Below are 15,841 nucleotides of genomic sequence, written 5' to 3' on the forward strand. Positions count from 1 at the left end.
CCTAATACCATTCAAACCCTAGCAAGTGAACAAGATACCTATGCTCAACAATACTCTTCAATAAGCTGTTACTAATGGCTGAAAATTAAAATATGCAGAAAATAAAATAGCTCACAGCACTTCCAGAGAGTAACACCAAGAAGATTTCAACCCCAAAGTCTTTCTTTATTATCACCAAAAAAAGTTTACAAGAGAGCTTCTTCAGCACAAGACTCACAGATCGAATGATCTCAAATGACACCTAGCACCCTATTTAAAGGAAAAAATCCCAACAGCTAGTTCGAGTGATCCACGTCAAAATGATCTCGACCGTCGATGAGGATCAAAATATCTCTTAATCTCATCCGTCGAATTTTTAATGCATGAAAAATTTGAAATTCTGCATTTATTTACTCAAAATATTATTATTTTATTATTTTTAGGTTTTTACTTTATTTTATTATTATTTTTTTTAATTTTTATTTAATTTTTTTATTTAATTAATTAATTAATTTTAATTATTTATTTTAATTTCTTTTTAAATGGATCCTCGAACTTAGCCTTTGGAAAAAACACCTAGGACCTAGGACTTAGGACTTATGAGGGGATTAAAACATTTTCTAACCCTCAAGACACTTTACATCATGACTTTTACAACTTTACATCTCAAGGGGGAGAACCCATTCGACATAGACCCTCAGAAACCACCCAGTTCTGCGACACAACTATAATCTAGCAGATTAATACACTAGGATTCTCCTAAGATTCTAATGACAAAATCCATTCCGGCTTTGGGGTTAGGCTGAAGGAAAACTCTGCCAATCATGGATCGGTGAGACGAAAAACCTTCCGGAACGTAGATTGTCACTAGAAAGTTAGGTCCACCTAGGCAATTTACATACATGACTCATATCTGCTAAGATTATTTACAATTTACACATGCAAACTGGGTTTACAACATAATATGATGAAGTCGACGATGACTGTCGAATGGCACGGACATGTCGATCAAGCGCTATCCCTTTTTGCGAAGAAAAAGGGGGTGTACTGCTATGGGTAGTTGACCGGTAGTGGTCAACATCTGGCTCTACTTGGGGACACGTTGCTGCACTGTAGGAATGTGAGAATCCAGAATCTGCATCCACGCAACACACAATAGAAATAAGTAGCGTCCATTCAAAAATCATCATATAACATTTAAGCACATGAAAGATATAAGCTTTTCATTTATTAACAAGGAAAGTAAATCTAATCCTAAATTAGAAATAAAACGCTGAAATAACAAGGAGTAGGGATAGAAATACAATACAAAGGATGCCCTGTGGCATCAGATATCATCTTTGAAGAACAGCTTGAGCATTTGGCCATTTGCAGGTAGATCAAGTGGTTCGCCATCCAATCTGCTCAAGTGGAATGAGTTTGGTCCAGCTATGTCTCGAATGATGTACGGTCCCAGCCACAAACTGTCGAACTTCTTGTGTTTTCCTGGTTTCTCATTCTTGCGATCCCAAAGAAGTACCATATCTCCCACCTGCAAAGATCTAGATCTAGAGAATTTATCAAGGCTTTTCTTAATGTTAGATTGATTTTTACATATAGCATCAAAAGCTGTCCTATGAGCTTCATCTAACTCCACAATATGATCTATTTTATTCTGAACAACATCTTTATTAGTAGAAAAATTTTGGAGGAGCTGATAAGCTGGCAATTTGAGGTGCACAGGTAAAGTTACATCCAAGCCATAAACTAATTCAAAGGGAGATTTACCAGAAGCTTTCTTCTTAGTGATTCTATCTGCCCATAAAGCATACTTGATTTTGTTATCCCATGATCTCTTATTATCTCCTACTACCTTCTTGATAATGGTTATGAGATTCTTGTTACTTGATTCAGCCAGACCATTACCCTGAGGATAATAATTTGACGAGTGAGATAAGACAATGCCATATTTGAAACAAAAAGATGAAAACTCTAAGGAACTAAAAGCTTTGGCATTGTCAGTGGTGATCTTAGCAGGGACACCAAATCTAGTAATGATATTATTTTCAATGAAATCCATAATAACCTTTTCAGTGGCATTCTTAGCAGGAATGGCTTCAACCCATTTAGTGAAATAATCCGTAGCGGTCAAAATCCATGAGTAGTAATTGCTAGAATTTTCATGGAACTTCCCTATGAAGTCCAGACCCTAATGCTGAAAAGGTGCCTCTACAATGACAGGTTGTAGGGGCAGGGCAGCAAGCTTCTATTTCCCAATGAATAGTTGACAGGCTTGACAGGCTCTAACAAACTTGTGCACATTAGAAAAGATTGAAGGCCAATAATAAACAGCTCTCAGGATTTTGTAGGCGGTAGTTCTAACAGCATAATGACCACCACAAAATCCTGAATGAAACTCAGAGATTAATTTCTTGGACTCAACGTCATCAACACACCTAAGCACTATGCCCTCAGGATTTCTCCACCCAAGGCCATCCTTCATAAGGCAATACTTAGTGGCTTTCAACCTAAGAGCCCTTCTCTTATGAGCAACTAAATGGTCAGGACATGCAAGATTCATCAAGTAATAAACTATGTCCTTGTACCACTCATGCTCTCCTAATCTTTGCAACCGTGGCGAAGATAGATCGCTAAGACAAAACAAACCAAGAGTCTTTTCGTTACCTTCAGTCAACATCTGAGCCAACCCTTGGCCTTTGACTAGCTTGGTGGGTCTGATTTCTAAATCATATTCTTGTATTTTAGTAACCCACCTAGCACGAGTCCCTAAGCAATCGGTTTGAGTTAATATATCTTTAACAGCAGAATGTGGGATGAAAGCAATGATTTTAGAATAACCCATATAAGCTTTGAAGTGCTTAAGAGACTTGACCAAGGCATAAGCCTGCTTTTCCATGGCATTGTACTTCAATTCGGAATTTTGAAGTGCTCTACTCATGAAAGCGATAGGCTGCTCGTGACCATCTTTATTCTTTTTGAGCAGGACACCAGCAATGGTATCTTTGGAAGTGAAAGAAAAAATCATGAAATCTTTGGAATAATCGGGACTAACTAAGACAAGAGCTCTTGCAATAGCGCATTTGATTTCTTGAAAAGCCTTTTTGTCGTCTTCTTGCCAAACAAATTTTGCATCTTTCTTTAGAAGACTTTGAATAGGCTTAGCTATTTCTGCGTAATTTGGAATAAACCTTCTAATAAAATTTATCTTTCCAAGAAAAGACTGAAGGGATTTAAGATTATGAGGGGGAGGAATCTTTTGGATTGCTTCAATTCTTTTAGGATCAATCTTGATTCCTTCCTTAGAAATGATATGGCCAAGTAATTTCCCTTCCGTTACTCCAAAAACAGACTTAGCTGGATTCAAAGAAATCTCGTATTCTCTGCATCTATCGAAAAACTGCCTAAGATGATTTACATGACTGATACCATCTTTAGAAAAAACAGTAAGATCATCTTGATAAATTTCAATAAGTTTCCCTATTAACCCTTTGAAGGCATAATCCATAGCCCTTTGGAATGTAGCCCCAGAGTTTGTTAATCCAAATGGCATTCTGATGTATTCAAAAGTACCCCATGGTGTGGTGAATGTAGTTTTATGACGATCTTCCTTTTAAACCCATACCTGATTGTACCCAAAAAAACCATCTAACAACAACATCATCCCAGAACCGGTTACTCTTTGCAATAAAGTTTCCATGTTTGGCAAAGGGTAATTATCTTTTTTGCATGCTAGATTAAGGTTTCGAAAATCGACACACAGCCTTATCGTACCGTTCTTTTTCCTAACAATCACCAGATTCGAACACCATGTCGAATGCCTTGTTTGAGCGATAATCCCTGCTGCAAGCATTTTCGCAAGTTCTTTCTGAACTAAAGGGGCTAATTTAGGATTAATTTGCCTAAGCTTCTGGCGAAAGGGTTTAGCATTTTCATCTTTTAAGGGGATAGTATGCTCCATAACATCTTCCCTATAGCCTTTTAATTCATCATAAGAAAAAGCTAAAACATCTCGATATTCGCGAAGTAAATCAGTTAACTTTTTTCTTTCCTCTACACTAGTATCTCTACCAATTTTAACGATCTTTGGGTTTTCAGAAATACCCATGTTTATCTCGAGATATTTGCCTGGGTCCATCTTATTATCTTCTCTCAGCTTCGTGGCATCATGACGATCAAAATGTTGCTCTAAGGCAACCACATTCCTAGGAGTAGGATTTATGATATGCTCATGATTTAAAGATCCATCCTCCTCAGAATCTATCCGGAAACTCAAACTCATCCAAACTATTAAGAAAACGAATGACTTGCTTTTCATCATTGAAAACCTGCCAATGCTCTGAGTTATCTGGAACAGATGGTCTGAATATTACTTCCATTTTTATCTTATCTTTAATTAGCTCATCAGATAACTGGAAGGTAGTAGCAGCTATGGCAAGTTCATCTGCCAAACTATTTTGCTCTCTTGGAATTGCTTCGAGGTCAAGGACATCAAAATGCTCCATAGTATCCCACACAGCGTTTCGATAATTCCTTAATCTTTGATTTCTGCATGTGAATTTATTTTTAAGCTGCATGATAACTAAATCAGAATCCCCCTTAATGCTAAGCAATTTAACCTTCAAAGATTTTGCCAACTCAAGCCCCAACAATATAGCCTCATATTCAACGACATTGTTGGTTGCTTCAAATTCTAATTGATAAGAAAACTTGAAAATGTGACCAAGGGGAGATTTAAGCACTATTCTAGCACCTTTACCATGCCTAGACGATGCACCATCGAAGTACATATACCAAACTTTACCCCTGAGATCCTTAATCTTATCATCGGGAGGAATTATAAAATTAGACATGATGGCATAGTTCCCAATGTCAGATTGTTCTTTGATTATTTCGTTGTGAGGTCTCTTAGATCTTCAACATGAAATTTTCTTTCAGGCTCTCTATTTAGCCTTACAAAACCATCACCCCTAGGAGAAGGAATCATAGCATATGACCAATTCATTTGAATACTTCCTCCTAGATTAGAGGCCCACTTTCTGGATAACAGCATACCCCAAGCATCAGGCACATCCACAACAACAATATCCATGACCACCATGATGTCTGGGTAAACTGATAGATGAACTTGCAAATCTTTGATTAAACCATGCACTTCGATTTTCTTAGAATCCATGGCACATATGTTATAGTAGGGTCTAGAAACTCTTAAATTAAGTTGCTCCATGACCCTTTTAGTCATTACACAAGCTGATGCACCAGAATCCAACATGCAATTATTCAATTTATATCCATTAACTAACAAGGTGATAAAGAAAGGCTGGTGATCTTTGTTATCAGCATCTAAGCTTTGCAAATATATGGGAGCATCATGATAATCAACTTCTCGAGTCTTCTGTTGAGAAGTATTTACTTGAGGACCTTGAATAGCTTTTAGTAACTTGTCTCTTTGGGAAGGGATTTTAGCAATCTCGGAGACAGGAACCCAGATTTTTGCATTGTTAAACCAACTTCCCAAATCGACATCTAATCCAGAGTTTACACCAGGGTTAAAAGTTCGAGGTGGAATTTGATTCCTGCTTTGATCTTTATCCCTTCTAGCAATTTCCAAGATTTGCTCGGGAGAGGGTTTTTCACCATATAACCTAGCCAAAATGTCATCTTCATTTTGAAGGTTATTTATACTAAAAGCTGATGAAGGATTCATAACGTCACGACTCTTTTCCTTGACCTCTATCCAATCATCCATAGACAAAGGGAACTTGCTTCCTACTACATTTATTTGATCACCTGTTCCAAACATTCCATTATCTAAAATTCTTCTAACGATGGGACAAGTGGCCTCTTCATGAAGAGCATAACAAACCCGACAGTAAGGAGGAGCATTATCAACCAAATTAGTTAGCGGATTAGGAGGTCTCTGCTCACTAGATTGACCCTTCCTTTGCCAATTGTTATTTCTATTATTATTATTTCAAGGTTGAAAATTCTGCGTTTGCGCTCTTTCCATTTGGATCAACCTATTCTGCAAAATGGTTATCTCCTTATTATGATTAATTTCCATGGTTTCAATCTTTTGAAGCAATTTGAGAACAAGTTCACTGTCAGGTTCCTGAACTGCTTTTCCTTTAGGCTCCTTTAGTTCGTAGCAGCTCTATCGAAACCTGGGATCTCAGACTTCCTAGATGCGGCCTTGTCCTTTTCAAGCTCTATAGCTAAGGCTTGGCAATCTCTATAATCATTAAGTTTAGCACGCCTTAATTCATAAGATGGCTGAGGATTAAAGGCATCAATGTAAAAATCTTGGAGAGTTTTGTCTGTAGGTTTATAGTCTTGAGGTAATTCTCCAACAATACCATTAAACCTTTTATTAAATTCTTTAACAGTTTCATCCTCTCTTTTTTTTATTAGGCTAATAGCTTTTACGAGGTGTCTTCCTTCTCTCTTATCTCCATATTTTTCTTTAAAAGCATTAATGATTGATTCTAAGGAATCAAATGAATTCTGAGGCTTTTCAGTAAACCATTCATGAGCATCACCCCCCAAGGTTAAAATGAAAAGAGTCATTCTAACATCTTCATGATCGAAATCAGGAGACCTTGCGTATTTAGCCATCCATATACTAAAGTCTCTTAGATGCGAATTTGCACTAATAGCATTATCTCCCTGAAAGCTAGGCAACTTATCTATCCCAACTGATGGAAGAGCATTGGGATACCCTGGAATGTTAGAAAAATTGCAAGGGGCATACATATCCATGATGCTGTGCCTAACTTGACTATTAAAAAGCAAATGGATATCAGAGAGGGCTTCTTGTCCAAGGTTAACAAGAAGTGTACGAGAAGAGAGTTTGTGTAATCGTACCCTGAGGACCTTTTCAGGATCAGGAGTAGGATTGCACAGACTGCTTGGATGTCTTCTAGTATACACTCTTGAAGATAATATATGAAGTGGAGTTGCCACCTGAACAAGAAGTGAAACACGAAAAAGCTTGAAATGAAAGAACCAAGGACAGAAAAACTCTATCCCCGGCAACGGCGCCAAAAAATGTTGTCGCATAGATTGTCACGACAACGCTCAGACCGGGGGCTGTCACTCTGATCCCCGATCTCTCCGTTTAAGCCTGTCTCCCGCGGCTAAGGGGGGTAGACCCTATGAGATGATGAAGACCAACTGTGGACCAGTTGGGTTGGGAGACACGAAGAAACAAGCACTAAATTGATTTGTTAAATAAATAGACCAGTGCCTTATAAAGTTAATGTTTAAATGATTACTTACTAAATGCTGTAGAAAAGTAAACCATGCAGAGCAATCATTTATCATCAAATAGCTCGAACAGAGACTAACTTTTACCAAATGAGAGAAAATGCTTAAATGATATTCCAGCGATTAAAGCTTCGAAAGATGAAATTCGATATAAAACCACAAAATTTTAAATGCTAACCATATATGACATTCATGATCATTCAAGCATGTTAAATCGCATATTAGTTTCACATCAAAATTTTAGCCTTAGCAGAAAAAGATAAAACGTGATCAATCCCGAGCCAAGACTAAATCAGGTAAAATATTTCCAAAATATTTTTATGTTTTTCAGATACAGCAAAATTTTAAAGCTAAATGAAACTTTTAAAAAATCTAAATGATGTTAAATCAAAATCTAAACTTTAAGAAAATGATTTTTTTATGCCCTTTTTTTTTAAGTTTTATAATTTTTATAAATTTTTATTTATAATATTTTTTTTTTTATATTATTAAAATCTAAAAAAAAACTAAACAGAACTAAAATGCTAACTAAAGTCTAAAAAAATAAAATTTTATGAAGTTTTTTTTTTATAAATAAAACAAAACAGAACTTTAAATTTAAAATCTAACCAAAGCTAAATCTAAAAGAAAAATAAATTTAAACAAAACTAAACGACTTAACCAATCTAAAACTAATTTTTCGTTTGTTTGTTTTTCTCTTTTTATTTTTATTTTTTTGATTTAAATCACAACATAAAACTTTAAAATAAAAAGCCAAATCTTTTAAAATGAAACAAAGACAAATAACAGTTGATAAAACTAATCGTATGAAAAAAAAAAAGACTAAACTAAACGCATAAGAAACTTTACGCTGAAATAAAACTCAACGCAGAACCTGGAGACTTCTTGACGGCGACAGCGTGGATAAATTGCTTTTGCAGGTTTTGACAGCGGACGAGACGGATAGACGCCGACAGAGGAGCGATACAGGCCTAGCAAGGAGCAGCACAAGGAATGCAGGTTTAACGATGTGTTTGCAGATGCTTGGAGCGTTGATGAACTGCGTGAGGGATGAAGGCTATAAGTCTTGCTTGCAGATGTGGGAATTTGGCAGGATTTTGGACACACGATGGTGGAGATGCTGCTAGATTGGCAGCGTGAACATTGCGTGGAGGATAAAGGAATACGCTGGTGCAGGTCCGCGGAAGGAGGGAAGAGTGAAACAGCAGAGAGGCTATGTGCTGCGGGTTTGGCTCTTTGTTCGCAGGTTGCTTGAAGAGTTGCAGGTGGACAGTGGATTAGGGTGCGAAATAACCAACGTAAAGAAACCGAGGGACTGCAGTGTAGGAGTATGTATACAGCAGCCAATGAGGGTTTTAGACTTTGTTTTTTTTGCAGGCTTTGTATATATATATATATTTGCAGCTGCAGGTTTGAATGAGCACGGAGATGGATGGAGAGGCTGAGTTAGAAATTGATGGGGAGCCTTCCTGCAAATAATGGAACCCCAGATCTAAAAATAGTTGATATTTGAAACCCTTGGACAGCAAAATAGCTTAGACAGACCTTTGGAAATCTTCAGAGAACCCTGCAACCTGTAATGGAAGACAAGCACCCGGAGAATATATATGCATAAAATAAAATCTAAACCCTAGATCAACATTTACAACTTTTGACTCTTAAACAGCCAGATTTATCAATAATCAGCAGTAATATGATCAAAATTCCAGATTTACTATAAAAGAAACTTTAGAAAATCTCTCATGCAATTCAGGAAAATAAACTAGATAATTAACCCAAGATCAAAACTAGCTGGGCTCTGCAAGAAAATGCTTGCGGGAGTTGGCTGGTTCAGCCGAGAACTTCCCCAAACGCCCACTGGTCTTCTTCAATAAGGGTTTCCTGCACAGCTCATTTCAACCATCAATAAAGAGAGAAAAAACAATACTAGATCTCAACAGCAATGGAGATACCTGCCATTACTTCAGAAAACCTAATACCATTCAAACCCTAGCAAGTGAACAAGATACCTATGCTCAACAATACTCTTCAATAAGTTGTTACTAATGGCTGAAAATTAAAATATGCAGAAAATAAAATAGCTCAGAACACTTCCAGAGAGTAACACCAGCAAGATTTCAACCCCAAAGTCCTTCTTTATTAGCACCAGAAAAAGTTTACAAGAGAGCTTCTTCAGCACAAGACTCACAGATCGAATGATTTCAAATGACCCCTAGCACCCTATTTAAAGGAAAAAATCCCAACAGCTAGTTCGAGTGATCCACGTCAAAATGATCTCGACCGTCGATGAGGATCAAGATATCTCTTAATCTCATCCGTCAAATTTTTAATGCATTAAAAAATTGAAATTTTGCATTTATTTACTCAAAATATTATTATTTTATTATTTTTAGGTTTTTACTTTATTTTATTATTATTATTATTATTATTTTATTTAATTTTTTTTTTTTAATTTATTTATATATATTTTTAATTTATTTATTTTTTAAATTTATTTTTAAATGGATCCTCGAACTTAACCTTTGGAAAAAACACCTAAGACCTAGGACTTAGGACTTGTGAGGGGATTAAAACATTTTCTAACCCTCAAGACACTTTACATCATGACTTTTACAACTTTACATCTCAAGGAGGAGAACCCATTTGACATAGACCCTCATAAACCACCCAGTTCTGCGACACAACTATAATCTAGCAGATTAATACACTAGGATTCTCCTAAGATTCTAATGACAAAATCCATTCCGGCTTTGGGGTTAGGCTGAAGGAAAACTCTGCCGATCATGGATCGGTGAGACGAAAAACCTTCCGGAACGTAGATTGTCACTAGAAAGTTAGGTCCACCTAGGCAATTTACATACATGACTCATATCTGCTAAGATTATTTACAATTTACACATGCAGACTGGGTTTACAACATAATATGATGAAGTCGACGATGACTGTCGAATGGCACGGACATGTCGATCAAGCGCTATCCCTTTTTGCGAAGAAAAAGGGGGTGTACTGCTATGGGTAGTTGACCAGTAGTGGTCAACAAGGCGTATGAAGGAGACTTCCACCACTGGTAGGGAAAACGAGCCACTGATTAAAAAAGTAATAGTACTATCCTAAAGGGGGACCCAAGAATAAAGAGAAAGGCTTGTTGGATACCTGCAGATTAGTCCACATAATAAACAACAATCGTTAAAGCATAACAACACTCATTCAATAATATCCATAGCTAAGCAATGAATTAGTTCATTAACTTAGTATGTAATTAAAGCAACATATACCATAAACATAACTAGAATAGTCCAACTATATCTATGATACATGTATGAAGAAGTGCTGACTCATTGATCTTCTGATTAAGAGTGCAAGATGTGAAAATTTCTAAATCTATACATTAGAAATCCTACTGCAATCACTGGTTTATCATCTCCTACTTGTTTTTAGATTCAATAAGTTATTTAATTATTTAAATAGCGATGAAAACACTATTGCAGACTACATATACATACAGATCATGAACTGAAAATAAAACAAGACAAATACACAAGGGACACGGTTATTTTTGGACAAACGTCTCCAGAAAAACCCAATGCAAGAAAACCGGTGCAACATATAGAGGGTTTGTATTATTAAGCAAACAGAATATGAGTACAACAGGTTGCCTCTCACACCGGCTAACCTTTCAGAGAAATCTTGGCAAGAAGAAATACATACGAGGTTTTACCTCGTTCTCCAAGTCACAACTGATCCACTGAATGGCTGACTTCGACAAGCACTGTGAAAATCCCAACACAATCTGCTCTGTGTGGGCCAACGTATTGCCTCTGGGAAACTGTGTCACTTCTCTACTGAATCAATTTGCTCACAGGAGTTTCAAATTAACCCTCTCGGCTCAGAACATCGAACTCCCAGCAAAATCTTGAACTCCTGATGATTATCTCGCACTGCCACTGCAAGAACCTTCTTGGCCTGCATCAGCGTTGCGTGAGCCCCTTCTTGGGCTACATAGGCCTCTGCGCTGCCTCTCTGATGCTATTGCTACCTCTCTGCCTGGTACTTGTTGGCTCGGAACTCCTTTCCGATCTAACTCTCTGCCACTACCCCTCTCACTGCAACAGATCACTTGTTCGATTTTCTCAGCAATCCTCGCCCTAGAAAAATCGAACTGACTGATCTCTCAAGTGTATCTCCAACTAACCCTCAAGCCTCCTCTTATACTATTCCTGTTGATGAATCAACGTCCGAAATTTAGTCCCTAATCAATGGCTAAGATTAAAATAGACTTGACCCTCATCACTTAGAAGTTTCTCGCCCATATTCTTATTAATACCCATTAATATTTTTATTTTCCTAATCTTAGACTTAGGAACCCATTAAAAATATTAATTATTTTAATAACTCCTCATCCAGGTGGAATTTATCTAAACGATTTCTGGGTTCTGGATATCTCATGTATTCTTGCCACTCCACAAAATTTTGGAGCTAGAGAACATCGGGTGCTACCCAAACTCAACACTCCTTATTAGCAAGGAATGTGCTCTGGCAATACTTCTCAACAGAAGTATTACACTAATCCACTGCATCGGTCCTCTGTGCTATTGATGCTTGGCCTACTATCCTTCATCCACTACACTGCTGCATCCTGTATTGCTTCCCATGACACTGCCACTGTCACTGCTACATCTGTACTACATCTCCCTCTCAAAATGATGCCTCATGCTGCCCATAACACTGCCACTGCTAACTGCTGCACTGCAACTCAGTTGTTGAGAAGTAAGCAATTGAAACTTCACCCAAAAAATGACATGCTGGTCAGTATAGATGCCTCGTGATGCCGAAGATACCTCTGTTGCTAATCTGCGCTAACCCTTTGCTACCATTGCATTATTGCGAACTACTCTATGCCTCTCACACTGCTACAATATCCACTGCGTTGCCTCAGACTTTGGCACTCTAGCTCTGCCATTGTTGCTCCATCACACTTTACACCAACCGACACCCATCATTTTTCTACTGTCGTTAAGGGCTCCTGTATCCGTATGTGATCCAAGAGTTTGGGTACCTCAAGGACCCTGCCCCCGTATGTAGTCCTCTCGACTACAACTCCATGTCGCCCCACCTCTTCTCCAGAGGCGCATGGGCACTCATGGCACAATCGTCATTCTCGCCTTCCCCGTCAAATTTCACTGGAGCAGCCTTAGAGTCAAAAGCCTCCTCCTTGCCCTTCTTCTAGGGGCACTGATTGACAAAATATCCAAGTTCGCAACACTTGAAGCATCTGACCTTGGAAATATCCTTCTTCTTTCTCTTTTGCTACCCTTGTTGTCCCAATGATGCGAGAGCTGCATCCTCCTCCTCCTCCTTCTTGACCCAGGCTCCTTTTCCGTTATTCCCTACCTTGGTCAGCCTCCTGATCTCTTACTGTCAAAGAGTTGCTCACATCTCCTCCTAATTGGGGAGAGTCGCTTTGCCCAAGATACTTTGGACAAATGTCTCCCAGTCCTCAGTGACTGCATTTAGGGTAGTCCTGATCATGACCTCAGGATCTGGTGTAGACCCACAGAAGTCAAATGGTCGCGAATCCCTTGCAACTTGAGGAGGAAGGGATCGATCTCTTCTCCCTTCTGCACTTGGTACCGTCTCAGTTGATTTTCTAATAGCATCTTCTGTTGGATGAAATTTCCCTGGTACAAGGTTGTCAGCGCCTCCCACATCTCCATAGCTATTGTTGATCTAAAGATGATATGATGTTGTCATTGATGTCAATCCAAGCAACACCAGGGCCTACCCTGATCTTGCAAGGGAATTTTGACTTGACAACTTACTCTATTTTGAGTCAAGGATCTTCTAGATATATTATACTCATCGAGATGTTTCCGTTGATATATGGCATGCCAAGTAATTCTTTACAGTTTGAGAGATATTCAAGTTTGAAGTTGGTAACCCCAGTTAGTAGGCTAAAACCCTATGGGGTTGTGGCATGGCACTCATAATTGATTTTGGTCATTGAATAGTCATTAATTAATAATTTCTTAAGCTCCTAAAATCCCTTCAACATTCTCTATAGAAGCCCCTCTCAACTCTATAAAAAGAAATCTCATATATCCTCCAAATGTAGTGATCGTGGCATTTTCGCTATAACTTCATTTCTGCAAAGTCTTAGATTCTGGAATGAAAACCCATTTAATTTGCAATACTGATGAACGTCGTGACCAAATTTCAGATCTTGGTTCGCTATATTTTCGGAGATATGATCTGTGGAAGTTAGGGATTTTTGAGGGTGCCGAATTTCATTTCAAAGACGTGACCATGGGAAAATTGTCATAGCTCTCTCTGAGAAGAGGATTGAAATTCTGTAAAAAGTGGTGGATAGTGCATGGACTGTAGTTTTCTATGTATCAATTTCAGAGCCGAAGGAGGAAACAGTGAGACGTGGAATGTCGTACAAGTTCGCTCTAATGAACTAGTCATAATTAGGTCATTGTGAGAGATTGGGCATAACTTTGTCTTGAAGAGTCCAAATAGGGTCAGACTTGTGGCATTGGAAAGAAGACTCAAAGGGCTTCTACAGGACCAAAGATCACATGTTGGGGATATGAAATCGCAGAGATACATCAGATTAAATATCATGCTCCTAGAAGGCAAGAAAAACTAGATCAAGTGTTGTCAAGGGGTACAAAGGATAAGACTTTCTAGGGCAGCAAAGAGCAAGGTGCAGCAAAATGATGCAACAGAGGTAAGCTACAGGTAAGTATCTTCTGTATATGCATGTTCATCTCTTAATTGCATTAGGTTCTTTGTATTCTAATTTGTTGTTTTTGTTTAGCACTGGCATATGCTCTGTAGGATGAGGTAAGTTTTGCTATTATCATGTCATGGTATTTCCTTGAAGACTTTTTGCAGGTATTTTATATTCATCAAGGGAAGACTCAATGCATAATCTAATGTTCTGAAGAATGACAAAGGGTAGCATGACAAGAGCAGCAATCACGATGCATAACAGCAGCAAGAAGTTCACCACATGAAGTCTTCAAGTGGGCAGCACTACATACAAACATTGTAAAAGTATCATTGTACAGAGTCATTGTAAAAGCATCATTGTACAGAGTCATTGTAAAAGCATCTTTATAAAAGTTGTACAAGTTTCTATCTGCCAAGAGCTGAAGAGGCAGTGTCGGGAGGTCTAGGATCATCATTAGGTGGTTGTGTCATAGTTGGGGTTATGGTCTAGTGTGTCGTCTTCTTCTACATCATTTTATATCATTGTAAAGTGGACCATTTTCCCTGGTACGGGAGTCCATTCTTCTTTTATTCTTCTATAGGGTGGTAGGGTGGTGCTAGGTTGGTGCATGAAGTCACCAACAGGTTCAAGCCTGTGAAAACTTCAGGGTGGTAGGGTGGTGCTAGGGTGAGTTGTAGCTCATTGGGTGTTGGGGCATCCGTTCAGTTGACTACTGAAGAATCTCGGGCATTGGAGCGTCCATCTAGTGGGAGCTGGAGAAGAATGCTTTTCTAGATTCTAGGAAGTTGGAGTTTTCTTTTCAATTGGAGTTGAAGATTAAAGAATTATTAGAAAAGCGTTCGGTGGTTTTTGACCCAGAGGGGGTTTTCCACCTAAAATTTTTGTGCCTCCTATGTTCTTTTATTCACTGTGTTACTGCATAAACATTAATGATAATTGAAGATTAACTAATTCTCTGAAAAGATTTAAAAGTGCTAATTGCTAAGGAATACTGATTCACCCCCCCCCCCCCCCCCCTCTCAGTATTTTCCAACAATTGGTATCAGAGCTTGGTTCCTTCAGTAACAACTTAACTATTAGAAGTCAGTTTTCAGAGCATAGAGATGGGAAAGTCAAAGAAGCGGGTTACAAGGATTTCAAAGGAAGGTACAGGTACAACAAAATCTCAAGAAAGTGAGTATTGTGTACCAACCCCTGATTTTGATGCAGATAATTACTGGATATGGGAATCTAGGATGGAAGTATCTTTGCAGGCACATGGAGTATGGGAATCAATTGTTTCTGGAGACACATCTACTAACGAAGCTAAAAGGTACAATTCAAAGGCCATGAATGTAATTTTGAATGTTTTGCCAAATTCTGTGAAAACAAAAGTTGGTCAATGTTCAACAGCTAAAGCTCTTTGGGAAAAGCTTCATAATCTCTATTCAACAAAGAAATCAGGTCAAGATGTTATTGAAAACTCAGATCCTTCTGAGTATGATGAAGAAGGGTTGACCATAGAAGAATTTTCTAAGGAGGCAATCAAGCTTATAAAAGAGCTCAAGGCTGAGAAGATCTGTTCCAATACTCTTGAAGAAAAAGTTCAAGGTCTCAAAATTGAAGTTGAAGAACACAAATGTATTGAAGAGTCACTTCAAAAGAAGTTGGAAGAAATCAATAATACAGCGACATGAGACCTCAAGAGAGAAGTCCAACAGAAGAAACAAGAATTCGACACAACATTTGAAGAGATTAGCAGGATCAAACAACAGATGCAGGAAGCAAAAATTGAAAGGAAGGAATCTGATCAAAGATACATATCTGCCGTTGACGAAAAGCAAAAGGAATTAGAAACATCTTCAATAGAAATAAGTAGGCTCG

Source organism: Pinus tabuliformis, chromosome 4_1 (genome assembly GCF_031772625.1).
Source record: "Pinus tabuliformis cultivar Carrire ecotype Pingquan chromosome 4_1, CPIR1, whole genome shotgun sequence".
NCBI classification, from domain to species: Eukaryota; Viridiplantae; Streptophyta; class Pinopsida; order Pinales; family Pinaceae; genus Pinus; species Pinus tabuliformis.